Source organism: Ananas comosus, linkage group 19 (assembly GCF_001540865.1).
Source record: "Ananas comosus cultivar F153 linkage group 19, ASM154086v1, whole genome shotgun sequence".
Classification (NCBI taxonomy): domain Eukaryota; kingdom Viridiplantae; phylum Streptophyta; class Magnoliopsida; order Poales; family Bromeliaceae; genus Ananas; species Ananas comosus.
Window position 1 is genome coordinate 6386280 of NC_033639.1, and position 13578 is coordinate 6399857.

Genomic DNA, 13578 nt, shown 5'->3' on the forward strand with positions numbered 1-13578 from the left:
GCAAATATTTGATGCATGCAAAGAAATAATTAAAGAAATTAGGCACATCAGTAACAATCTCCACTCAAGCGAACACAAAAGCACCTAACGAAATATATATTTATATATATAAATTGATTTGCAAACACGCACTAAATTTCCTTTTGCCCAAAACACCAGGGCAACAGCAAGTCGGATCATCCCACAAGCGAAACAATACCAAGCAACAACACGCAAAATTGAATCTTTTTGCGCGAAAAGAAGAATAAACCAAGCAAGATAGCATGAACAAAGCAAGAACACACGAATCGCCGCATCCAAGGGCTCACGGAGACGTACCACTTCCACAGATCGCTTCCTCTTGAGCTTCATCTCGAAATTCGCATTGCCCGGGCGAAAGCTCAACGCAAGAACCGCGGAGCGGAGTAGGGTTTCTCCGATATCGGAACGATATCAGGAGAAAATTGGTATACACATATAATCAGTAGAGAGGGAGCGCCTGGGAGAGGGGAAACCCTAGATAACGCCCCAACCACGGCGCTACCTCGTCTTTGTCCTCGTAGTCTTCTTCCTCGCGAGAAAGCGAGTGAGCGAGACAGAAAGAGGGGAGAGATCAGGAGAGGCCGCAAGGGCAAGAGAGAGAGAGAGAGAGAGAGAGAGAGAGTTTGTTGAGGGTTTCGTCGAGCGGTCGGTGTGGAGGGGGGAGCGGGGCGGTGATCGGTTTAGGAATTAGAGGAGAGTGGCGGAGAGCCTGAGAGAGAGAGAGAGAGAGAGAGAGAAACGGGATGTTAGATGCAATACTACAAAACGAGAGCAAATGTGATTTGTATAATATCTTTACATGACATGAGTGTATGATATACACCTTTAATCCAAGAATTAATAAAGCCTTTGGAGTTTTTATTTATTTATTTTTTTTTCACAAGAGCAAATGCTACCTATACATCTCATTTGAAATATATATTAAACATCAATCATATCAAGTGACTAGTGAAAGCACCCTACCCATCGGATGGGTGGGGTGTAACTTGTACACCCACAATGAGATGTACAAATAGCATTTTCCTTTTCACAGGAGGTGCATACACGCCCTTAATCCAAGGGTTGATAAAGCTTTTATAGATTTAGTATAAAGAATTATGTTGTATTTAGTTGGCCATAAGATATATAAAAATTACTTTTCGATTGAAAATTTTATTTTTTTTCTGTGTTTGTTTAGCTGTAAAAGTTTTTTTCAAAAAACTATTTTTACAGATTTAAAAAAATAAAGTATTTTCATTTTTCGCTGAAAATCGCTAGAAAAAAAAACTCAAGCTGCATACAATTTTTTTTATTGATTTTTTTCCACCAGAACCAAACAAATGTGATTTGTTTTCTTTCACCTAAATAAATGCTAATGAAAAACTTATGTTTTTCTACAAATCAAACACTATAAAACATGAAACATTTTTTTACCATTTTTTTTCATGGAAAGCTACTTTTTACGGTTTTTTGTACAACCAAATACCCCTTTAGTTACACCCTAAAATCATGTACTTTTATTATTTTTATTAAGTTACCATTATTTTATTATATTTCAGATTTATTTTTATTTTCTATTTTATACTAAATTTTTTTATCATATTGTCATGTTCTTGGATTTAGGTTTTCTGTTTAAAAAAGAGTGGCTGATTTTTTTTTTAAAAAAAATCATCAGAATTACGCAATAGACAACCAAAGAAGTTTGAAATATAACAAACGATTTGGAACGTGCACAAACCAGCCACATGTCTAGAGTTTTTCTATCCACACGAACAGAGTCTCTCCTATACACGCATGACATTGAGCATAAGAACATTTCAATCAAACAATCAAGTTGTATTTAAGAAGCGATATTTTGATTCGTAATATAACAGATCAGTCATACAAACATGACTCCCACTAAAAATATAAAATAGTATAGTGATATCATATCCCTCCAAATATTGCCAACACAAATCTCTCCATATTTGCGCAAAACAATAAATATAACCTCGCATATCTCCGCAAATAAAATACAAAAATCAAAATTTTGAAGGCCACAAACGAAAGACCAAGTGTTGGCGCCGAAAAATAGTGCCACATGGTAAGCAGCGCGTTCCAAGCAATTAAACAATGGGAACAAAATAAAAGGTGACACGTGGTACACTAGAAGTCGAGGAAAAGTACGCCTAAATAGAAGAGCAGTTTAGATAGGAACGGTTAGAGACATAGAGGGAGATTTTCATAGCTAGTAAGTTATCAATTGAAGCACATCCCGAGGAAATAGGAACGTGACCGTAGAAACCTTTATGATAAGAATCACCCAATAACTTCAGGCAGAAAAATATGCTACTATAAATAGCAAAAAGCGCGCCTGTGATGGGGATCCTTCACACAAGCAAGCGATCACGACAAATTTCAATTCCTTTACAATTTCTAGTATTTATGATTTTCTAGGAGTAGTCCACAGATATTTTTTTTTTCTATTTTTTAAGAGTTTAGTTAAGTTTATGAGCTTTTCTAAAAGTATATTTAGACTTTATAACAGCTTTTGTAATCCTCCCTTTTCAATTAATATAAATAGCTAGACTTACCGACCGTCCCTAAAGCAAGTGGCAAAGGGCTTGGTGGTTGGTACCCGAGACCCAAGTTCGAATCCTGGTTGATTCACATTTTCAGCTAAGTTTATTTCTAAATGAAATAAACGAAGCGGGTAGCGTGCTACCTATCTCTCAAAAAAATAAATAAATAGCTCGACTCTTTCAGCTAAACTCGCTTTTCAGCTCATTTGCGAATTCTTAGCAGAAGAGCCCGGTTGAGCCGATTCACGCTTTGCGGACATGTCTGACTTGGTCAACTCATTGATCCAGTCAGTGTTGCCCCACGCATTCGGTTTCTAGCCCAACAATTTTTGACACGCCTGGTAGGACCTGCTCAGGTAAATCTAAACATCTCTCAAATTGTTGATGATAACACAATGAACCTTTGAAATAGGGTCATTCCTAAATCCTCAGGTAGCGTTAAGTTTGGGAATAAAGGGGGCAATAAGCCCTTATTCCCCGCTTTGTTCCCAAACACTGCGTTTGGTACCCGAGAACAGTAGTTCTCCGGTTTCTCGAATAAGCCGGTATAAGGCTAGAACTGCTGTTCTACCTTTTCCCTGGAACAAGCTTGTTCCTAAGTGAGAATAAGGTTAATTAAAGTCTAAAAATAATTTTAATATGGTATTAAATAATTAATTAATTTAATTAATATATTTAAATTATTATTTATTACTTAAATAATAAATTAATTTATTATGTTATTATTTATAATTATTAATTAAACTATTATTATTTATAATTATTAATAATTACTTAATTTATTTATTTGTTAATAAATAAATAAATAATTAATTATTAGTTTATTAATTTATAATTAACTAATTTATCATTAATTTATTCTTAATTAAATAATTTATTATTAATTATTTATTTATTTACTATTAATTAATTATAATTAATTCATTTATTTAATTTATTATTGTTTAAAATTATTAATAATTATTTAATTAACTGTTAGTATTAATTAATTAATTTTTTATTTATAATATTAATAAGTTATTATTATAACTATTAATAATTTATATTATTAAATGCGCATATTTGTTATTAATTAATGTTTTATTCTGTATAATTATTAATAAATAATTAATTATAATTATATTATTATTTAATTAATTTATTATTTATACTATATTATTTAATTAATTATTATTAATTAAATAATTTATTTTATTTTAATTAATAATTATAATAATTTATTATTTAATATTTTTATTTATATTTTATTATTTAAATAATTTTTTATTAATTAATTTATTTATATTTTATAATTATTAATATTAATTTATTATTATTAAGTAATATTTTGATGTTAATTAATTAGGTAAAATAATTTTAATTTAAAATTATAACTCTTATCCTATTCCTAGGAACAGCCCAATTTTCATCCAAACGCAAAATTGGTCAAATTCTTGCTTATATCTGAACTTGTACCTATCCCTGGAATAAGCAGTTCTTATTTATACCCAAACCAAACGCAGTCTCAGGGATTGATCAGACAAGTAGCGCCGAAAATACAAATGAGCATCAGGCGGCGCTACCATCAGAAGGTGAACGTAGTGGATACTCGGCTCACTAAGAGCCGAGTCTAACTTAGGCACTCGGGCAAATGACTTGAGTTCTTTAGACTTTGGATCAGAATAGCCACTAGAGCACTGCCTATCTAGATGCGGTGCTAGCCACCTCATGACCTCGAATAAGAACATCGCTCGCATCGGGCAACTATCAACTTGGAACAAGCAACCATATGGAAGTGTTTCTAGCAATCAATCCGACCATACCAATGAAGCAAAATGCCGTTGCACTGACGATCTTGCAGGCGCAAACCTAAATGGCACCTTCTATGCTGTCTACGGGCTGATGAATGTAAACATCGGCCCACAATTGGAAGTAGCATAGGTCTCAACATACATTAATTTATTTGACGTTGCTAAAACTGATCAGATATTTGATAGGTTGTATGAAGACGAGAGGATTAAACTTCAGGAAGGCCAAATATTGCTTTTCGGTGAGGAGTTAAGAAGAAGGAAATACTACAAGTCACACCATTCTTGGAGCCGCAAAACTAATGATTGCACGGCCTTTAAGAGGAAAATACAAAGAAAAATAAATAAAGGTCGGTTGGTTTTCGTCGACCAAGAAAACAAGAATGATTTGAAAATTGACCAAAATCCCTTTCCCACACAGGTGAATATAAGACATTAAGGGGAAGAAGCCACTCTAGGACGATAAGTTCCAAGAGGATGTAGTTAAGAGAAGGAGAATGCTTTGGCTCTTCATTAGATACAAGGCTGAAATGACGTGCAAGGATTGCAAAGCAATTGTGCATGAGAAAAAATACGTTCGGGGAGTGGAAGGAGTTCATGACTTTCCCTGAAGAGTGCGGGGGACATACCCAAGGCAATAGGCGAACCGGGTGAGTGTTCGGAGAACTCTAATAACTTCGAGGAGGTGAATTCAGGAAAGGATCTGCCAATTCAAAAGGTCTTAAAAAAATATTACCAGATAAGGAAGAAGGCTGGTCGAGAGGATCATCCGAAGCGACCTTTCTTTATACATCAGAAGAATTAGGGATATCGGCCCATATGGTATCAATACCCGCGGCCGAGACCCAAACCTAATTCGAGGGGATGATTGAGAAAGAAATAGGAGCCCTCAATCGAAGATTAGTTAATGAATCGAGGATCTAGCCATAGCCAAGACTACAGAAAAGGTGAGAGAGATTTTGAGAGATCACCTCAGAATAGTGAAGAAGCCGACAAATGTGTCGATCAATCAATATTTCACAGCAAGGGCACCAACCAGATGGTATGGGGTAGTCTTGATGAAAATTCAAAAATGGCGGCAACAAAAATTGCAAGTCGAGATAAGGCATCACTAGGAGAAGGTGAAGGGAATCAGGCCGAATATATGAAAATAACCCAAGCAGCGATTATCCTTGCAACCTATGAAGAACGACAACGAGGCAGGCAGCTCGACTACCCTGCCTTAGTTGAAGTTCCAAATGGTTCAGTTTGTTGTGGTAGGGCCGACAAAGAAAGTCACTCGTAAGGAGTTAGAAGACAAAATCGCTTCTTTGGAGACCATCGTCAAACGAGAGTGGTCACTAGCCAAAGAGAGAAAAATTAAGCGAGAGAGTCTTCAGTTAAAATGGCAAAGGAGTCCAAGAAAAAGTAGAGGACTGAGAAAAATGCAATCGTAGAAAGTTCATTTGATATGGGCATGGTGTACACATTACCCTACTCATTTTAGCTCGAGACGGAAGAAGCTGAAAAGCAGCTTTAATATGAAAGGGAACTAGTCGTGGCCTAGCTCCAACTGGAGGACATCAAAACGGTCGATACAGTGGCATTTGAAAAGCTACAGACCAGGTTCATAAGGCTTCTATATATCAAGATCTTAATAGAGGACGACCGGTTGGCTGAGTGATGATAGACGGCGAGGCTATGGTGAACGTGATACACACATAGTTTTGTAAGAAGTTGGGCAAGAACAAGGATGATCTCAAGCCTACTGACACAACCATGACAGACTTCACGAGAAGCGGTCAGCAAGTGTGGGGGGTACTGACAACTGAATTGACAGTTGAGTCCAAGACTCTCTAAACAGTCTTTTTTGTGGTGGACGCTAGCAGCTACTACAACTTGCTGCTAGGGCATGATTGGATCCACTTCAATGAGTGCGTACCCTCGACTCTCCCTAAAAAATTATTCCAATGAATCGGGGATCACATTGAGAAAGTCGTTGGCTGAAGGAAGGCCGCAATTAGTGGATGTGAACTTGGGCATATGTTATGTGAATTAGGCCAAAGCCGATCTAGACCAAATTTCATTTGTCCGGGTCACTGAAGATGGAGTACAACTGATACTCCAAAGAGAAGCAGAGGTGCTGGCGGCAACTAAAAAGCCGCCGACTTGGTTGAAATGGAATATCAGAAGCCAAGAGTCGAGGCTCTGAAAGAGCTTCGGCCTAAAGTGCCGGCCAAAGGGGCAGGCAGTAGAGATAATTCGGTTGGTAGAGCCGGTGAAAGAATAATAGATCAACTAGGTGATTCGGCCGGCAAGCCGAACACAAAAGGTCAAAAGAAACTATGGCTTTGCTAGAATGGTGGAAAGATTAAAGGAAATAGAGAATTCGACCACAAAAATCCAAGTCGAAAAGGATCTCGCTGAGGAATTCGAAGAGTCGCCGATCAAAATCGGTGAAAAGAAGTTGGACATTCAAAGTCCTCTGATCGAAGTAAATTTAAGGTTGGACGAGGACAGACGACCAACCTTCATTAGTGCAAAACTTTATGCGAAACAACAAGGGGAGCTGATCGACCTACTAAGGAGATATAAAGACTACTTCGCTTGGAGATATGAAGAGATCCCGGGGCTAAGTCAAAAGATTGTAGAGTATAGGCTCCCTACAAAAAAAGGATTTGGGCTTTATAAGCAACTGGTTTGTAGGTTTATGTCGAGTATTGTACTGCAAACAAAAGATAAAATTAAAAAGCTTTTGAGAGCCAATTTTATTAGAGTAACTTGTTATGTTGACTGGGTTTCTAATATAGTTTTGATGCATAAAAAGAAGGCAAACTTAGAATTTGTATTAATTTTAGAAACTTGAATACGCCTAAAGATGGATACCCCATGCTAATAGCTTATATGCTAGTCGATACTGCAGCTGGTCATGAAATCTTGTCGTTCATGGATGGATATGCTGGCTACAGTTAAAATTTTATAGCCAAAGAGGATATATCAAAAATGGCTTTCAGATGCGCGGGATCAGTTGGAACCTTCGAGCAAATTGTGATTCCTTTCAGCTTAAAGAATGCCGGAACCACTTACCAACAAATGATAAGTATAGTGGTAAAATTCAAATAAAAAATCGATCATTGGGCTGATTTAAAATTAGCCTCCGAATGCATGAAGAAATATGATTTAGGTTAAACTACAAAAAAGCTCTATGTGAATGTGAACCCAGGAGTAAAACCGATGTAACCCATCTCAAACGCTAATCTCTGGCAGCGAAGGACTCCCACTGGTGAAGAGCGACCTGCTGGATTACCCGGAACCCGCCGAGTACAGAAATCGCCTAATCTCGAGCTCTATGTAACAAAATTCACCAATTCAGTCCAGAAATTGCAGCAGTGAGGTACAACGGAGATTCGACCAAGCTAACCTTCACCGAATCCAGCAAGTAAGGGCTTCGTAGATTTCTCTCGAAGTCCCGAATCCAACGAACCAAGTCCCGTCGCAATCCGATGCTCCTACGTCGAGAACGAGCTGAAAAACTAACGGTCGACGATGGGAATCAGCAAACAGCACCTAGCTCGAAATGTCAATACTTGAAGCAACGCAACGGAACGCTCACCTCAACGGTTAATCGGTCAGCGACACGGCGTCGAGAACGGCGAAAACGCACCCTCGCCTAGCTTCCTCGCAGCGCTACGATCCCAACCGTATCCCCGAACGGCTTCGCGGCACGACGTCGGTGTCGAATCCGAGCTCCAACCGAACTCCTCCACGGTCAAACCAAGCTAGAGAGGGAGAGGGGAAAAAGGAGCAGCAATAGAACTCCCTCTCAAGCTCTCTACGTCTGTATAAAGAGGTAGGTGGAGTGGTGATACAAACGAGGGAGAGAATTACTAAATTAACCCTCTACCTACCCCCTTGTACCGGTACACGGGCTCTTGTACCGGTACAAGAGCCAACCCGAGAGCTGCTAATCCTCTGCGCGATGGTTGTACCGGTACAGCCACGCTGGTTGTACCGGTACAGCAAGCAGAGAAATCTGCAGTTTTGCAGATTTCTTCGCTATAAGCTGCCCTCGCGTCGCACGGAGTCCGTTTTACGTCTATTTGACGCCAACGCGACTCGGACTTGTCCCGACACTCTCCAGAGCTGTCGACAAGCCTCCACAACAGAACACCAGGGATCTCACATACAATCTCTCAAGAAGCTCACAATTACAAATCAATGAACAATTAGGACTTAGAGAATTTTTCTGAAGTTGTGTCACAAACAACATCCAAGCCCCCCTTTAAATACACTAGCCATCATTTCAAAAATGGAACAAAAGCATAATTAAATTATAATTGATTTCAATTTGAATTTTAACCATATTTGCAAATGCATTTGAATTAATTCCAAAATAAATTCGAATTCATACCACATTTGCAAAACATTTGAAATATTACTATATTGAAAAGCTCATTTGAAATTATACTAAATTTATAAAATTCAAATTCATACCACATTTGCAAAACTCATTTGAAATATTACTATATTGAAAAGCTCATTTGAAATTATACTAAATTTATAAAATCCTTTTAAATTAATACTACAAATGAAAAACTTTTTGAATTCATTCCACATTTGTAAAAGCTTTTAAAATAATACAATACTTATAAAACTCATTTATATCATATTTCATATTTTTTAAATTCATACTATATTAAAATCAAATTTGAATTTATACCATACATAAAATCACTTTCATACCATATTAAAATAATGGCTAATTTGACATTAAGCTCAAATCAAACCCAAAGGTGAATTGGTCAACTTGACTAGGTTGACCGGCTCAAATCCGATAAATTGTAAAGAAGTCCTCCAAATTTTTGTTGTGGCACTTGTATCCAATTTGGTACAATTTGATCTTGTCCGGGCCAATTTGAATAATTTGATTGAATGGTTACCTTTGATCAATTCCGGTTCAGCTTGAGCCACTTTAAATTCAACTATAACCTGAAATTGCTAAATGACAAATTAAATCCAATATTTGTTTGTTATCATCAAAATTTATTATTGGATAAAATCCAACAAGTTTAACAACGTGATGGTCAATTGTTCAGTTTAACGACTTGACGGTCATATTTGAATATTATTTGCTCAGTTTAGCGATATGGCGGTCGATTTTAAATTGAGTTGCTCAGTTTAGCGACATGGCGGTCGATTTGACTTTTGGTGCTCAGTTTAATGACATGGCGGTCGGATGTTCAGTTTAATGACTTAACAGTCATTCGTTCAGTTTAATGACTTGATGGTCATTTGTTCAGTTTAACGACTTGAGGGTCAATTTGAATTTGAATTCAGTTTAACGATTTGACGATCAAATGTTCAGTTTAACGACTTGATGGTCTTTTGTTTAGTTTAACGACTTGATATTCAATTTAACGACTTGGTGGTCATTTGTTCAGTTTAACGACTTGAGGGTCAATTTGAATTCGACTTTAGCTTAACGACTTGACGGTCAAATGTTCAGTTTAACGACTTAATGGTCATTTGAATTTGTATTCAGTTTAACGACTTGATGGTCATTTGTTCAGTTTAACGACTTGAGGGTCAATTTGAATTTGAATTCAGTTTAATGACTTGATGGTCAAATGTTCAGTTTAACAACTTGATGGTCAAATGTCCAGTTTAACGACTTAATGGTCATTTTGAATTTGAATTCAGTTTAACGACTTGACGGTCAAGTGTTCAGTTTAACGACTTGATGGTCAATTGTTCAGTTTAACGACTTGACGGTCGTTGTTTAGTTTAACGACTTTGCGGTCATTTAGTTTAACGACTTTACGGTCGTTTGAATGTGAGTTGTTTAGTTTAACGACTTTGCAGTCGTTTGAATGTGAGTTGTTTAGTTTAACGACTTTGCGGTCGCTTGGATCTGAGAGGCTTTGGATTTTGGGGTTTTATTTGTGGACTTTAGGTTTTGGGCTTTATTTGTGGACTTTGGGTTTTGAGATTTTATTTGTGGACTTTGGGTTTTGGATCTTATTTGTGGACTTTGGATTTTGAGTTGGATTCAGATCGAGTTGACGTGAACCTTTTGTATTTGATTTGGGTTGAGCCGCCTTAGGTTGGTTTGACCCTTCTGAATTTGGTTTGGGTCGACCGTTATGTTTTGGTTCAAGACCCGTTGAGACTTGGTTTAGGTCGAACCCATATGCGTAGTTCGAGATTCTTTAGGTCAAGCTCTTATGGTTTGGCTCAACTTGGACCCTCTTATAGTCTTGTTTCGTTTGAACTGACTTCGAATCAAGTTGAAGTAGTTCGGCTCAAGTTGGCTCGGCTCGGATCTGTTTGAGTTGAACCCGACTTGTGGTTTGATTTGGTTTAGTTCGATCTTCATGTAGTTCGGTTTAGATCGGATCCACTTCGGTTCGAGTTGAATCTTCTATGGTTCAGTTCAAATTGAATCAACTTCGGTTAAAGTCGAATCCTTTGCGGTTCGGTTCAAGTTGAATCCCTTATGGTTCGGTTCGGATTGGATCCACTTTGGTTCAAGTCAAATGGTTTGGTCAGGATCGAGTCCACTTCGGTTCAAGTTGGATCCTTTGTGGTTTGGTTCAGATCAGATCTACTTCGGTTCAAGTCAAATCCTTTGCGATTCGGTTCAGATCGGATCCACTTCGTTTCAACTCAAATCCTTTATGGTTTGGTTCAGATCAGATCCACTTTGGTTCAAGTCAAGTCCTTTATGGTTTGGTTCAGATTGGATCCACTTTGGTTCAAGTTGAATCTTTATGGTTCGGTTCGGACTGGATCCACTTCGGTTCAAGTCAAATCCTTTATGGTTTGGTTCCTATCGGATCTACTTCGGTTCAAGTCAAGCCCTTTATTGTTCGGTTCGGACCGGATCCACTTCGATTCAAGTTCAATTCCTTATGGTTCGGTTCCGATCGGGTCAAATTCGGTTCAAGTCGAATTCTTTATGGTTCGATTCGGACCGGATCCACTTTTGTACAAGTCGAATCCTTTATGGCTCAGTTCGGATTGGATCCACTTCGGTTTGAGTTGAACCTTTTATAGTTTGGTTCAGATCAGATCCACTTCTGTTCGAGTCGAATCTTTTATGGCTTGGCTCAGGTCGGATCCACTTCGGTTTGAGTCGAATCCTTTATTGTTCGGTTCGGATAGGATCCCCTTCGGTTCAAGTCGAATCCTTTGCGGTTCGGATCAGATCGGATTCACTTTGGTTCAAGTTGAATCCTTTATGGTTCGGTTTGGACCGGATCCACTTCGGTTCAAGTCGAACCCTTTATGGTTCAGTTCGGATCGAATCCACTTTGCTTCGAGTCGAATTCTTTATAATTCGGCTCGGATTGGATCCCCTTTGAGTCGAACTCTTTATAGTTCGGTTCGGATCGGATTCACTTTTGTTCGAGTCAAACGCCTTATAGTTCGGTTCAGATCGGATCCACTTCGGTTCGAATTAAATCCTTCATGGTTCGGTTCGGATCGGATCCACTTTGGTTCGAGTCGAATCCTTTATGGCTCAGTTCGGACGGATCCACTTCGGTTTGAGTCGAATCCTTTATTGTTCGGTTCGGATAGGATCCCCTTCGGTTCAAGTCGAATCCTTTGTGGTTTTGTTCAGATCGGATCCACTTTGGTTCAAGTTGAATCCTTTATGGTTCGGTTTGGACCGGATCCACTTTGGTTCAACTTGAATCCTTTATAGTTCGGTTCGGACCGGATTCACTTCGGTTCAAGTCAAATCCTTTATGATTTGGTTCAGACGGGATCCGGTTTGGTTCAGTTCGCATCAGATTCACTTTGGTTTAAGTCGAATCCTTTATGATTTGGCTCAGACGGGATCCGGTTCGGTTCAAGTCGAATCCTTTATGGTTCGGTTTAGGCTGAACCGACTTGTAATTGGCTCAACTTGGCTTGGCTCGAACCTTATATGCTTCTGTTTGAGTTGAACCCGGCATATGCTTTGGTTCGGCTTGACTTGGAACCCTTTTGTGGTTCAGTTCGATTTGAACTGACTCGTGGTTCGGTCTACTCGATCCTTATGTGGTTCAGTTTGAGTTGAACCAACTTGCAGTTCGGTTCAGGTCGAATTGGTTCATTATTTGGTTCAAAGTTCTTGAGTCTCAGTTCGATTTCGGTTGAACCGGCTTATGAGTCGATTCGGTTCATCATTTTGGGTTCGGTTCACCTCTTTAGGTTCGGCTCAACTTAATTTTGGTTCGGTTCATTGTTGCGAGTTCGGTTCAATGCCATATATGTGGTTTAACACTTAGGCTTGGTTCACCGTTATAAATTTGGTTCACCATTTTAGACTTGGTTCACCAATTTATTTATTTATTTATTTTTTTTATCCATTACTTACGTGAACCGACGTCAACTTGGGTTGGTTCAATTAGAGCTTGTATCCAAGCCGATTTGACTTAAGCTTAGCTCCTCCTTTTTCAAATTGAACTCATAATCATATTGGATTCAGTTCAAACCAAATATTTATACAGTCGATTTGGTTTAACCGAATCAAACCTGGGTCAAACCTATCATGAAGACGGCGACCCGGTTAAATAAACCGGACTCGGGCCAAGCCTATCAGGAAGATAGCAAATTAAAATATATTCGTCATTTTTTTTAATTATTTTTTTATTTGATCGATCCGAGCCTATCGCGAAGATGGTCGTGTTGATCAAGTCGAATCGTGCCTATCACGAAGATGGCGAATGATTTGAACAATGCCTATCGCGAAGATGACAAATCAAAATATGTTCATCGTTTTTTTTTTTATTGTCCAAATATGCGGCGGGTTCGATCATGTCGAGCCTATCATGAAAATGACCGCTCGATCAACCCTTTCGACCATGTCGAGCCTATCGCGAAGATAGCCGCACGGTTTACGTAGTAAAATAGTCGGGGCTCGATCAACCCTTTCGACCATGTTGAGCCTATCACGAAGATGGCCGAACGGTTTACGTAGTAAAATATCCGGTGCTCGTTCAACCATTTCGACCATGTCGAGCCTATCGCGAAGATGGCCGCACGGTTTAGAGATTAGCGATGCATACGCACGGTGGAAGTGACGATTTGATGTCAAATTTGATCGATTCGAAACCTATCACGAAGATGGTCGGGTTGATCAAACCGACAATAAAATCGCACTTACGCTATTCGTATACATGCATATCTCTTGTTGTCGTTGGGGAAGTCGCCATGATCGTCGTCGTTGGGGAAGTCGCCATGATCGCCACCGTCGTCGTCGT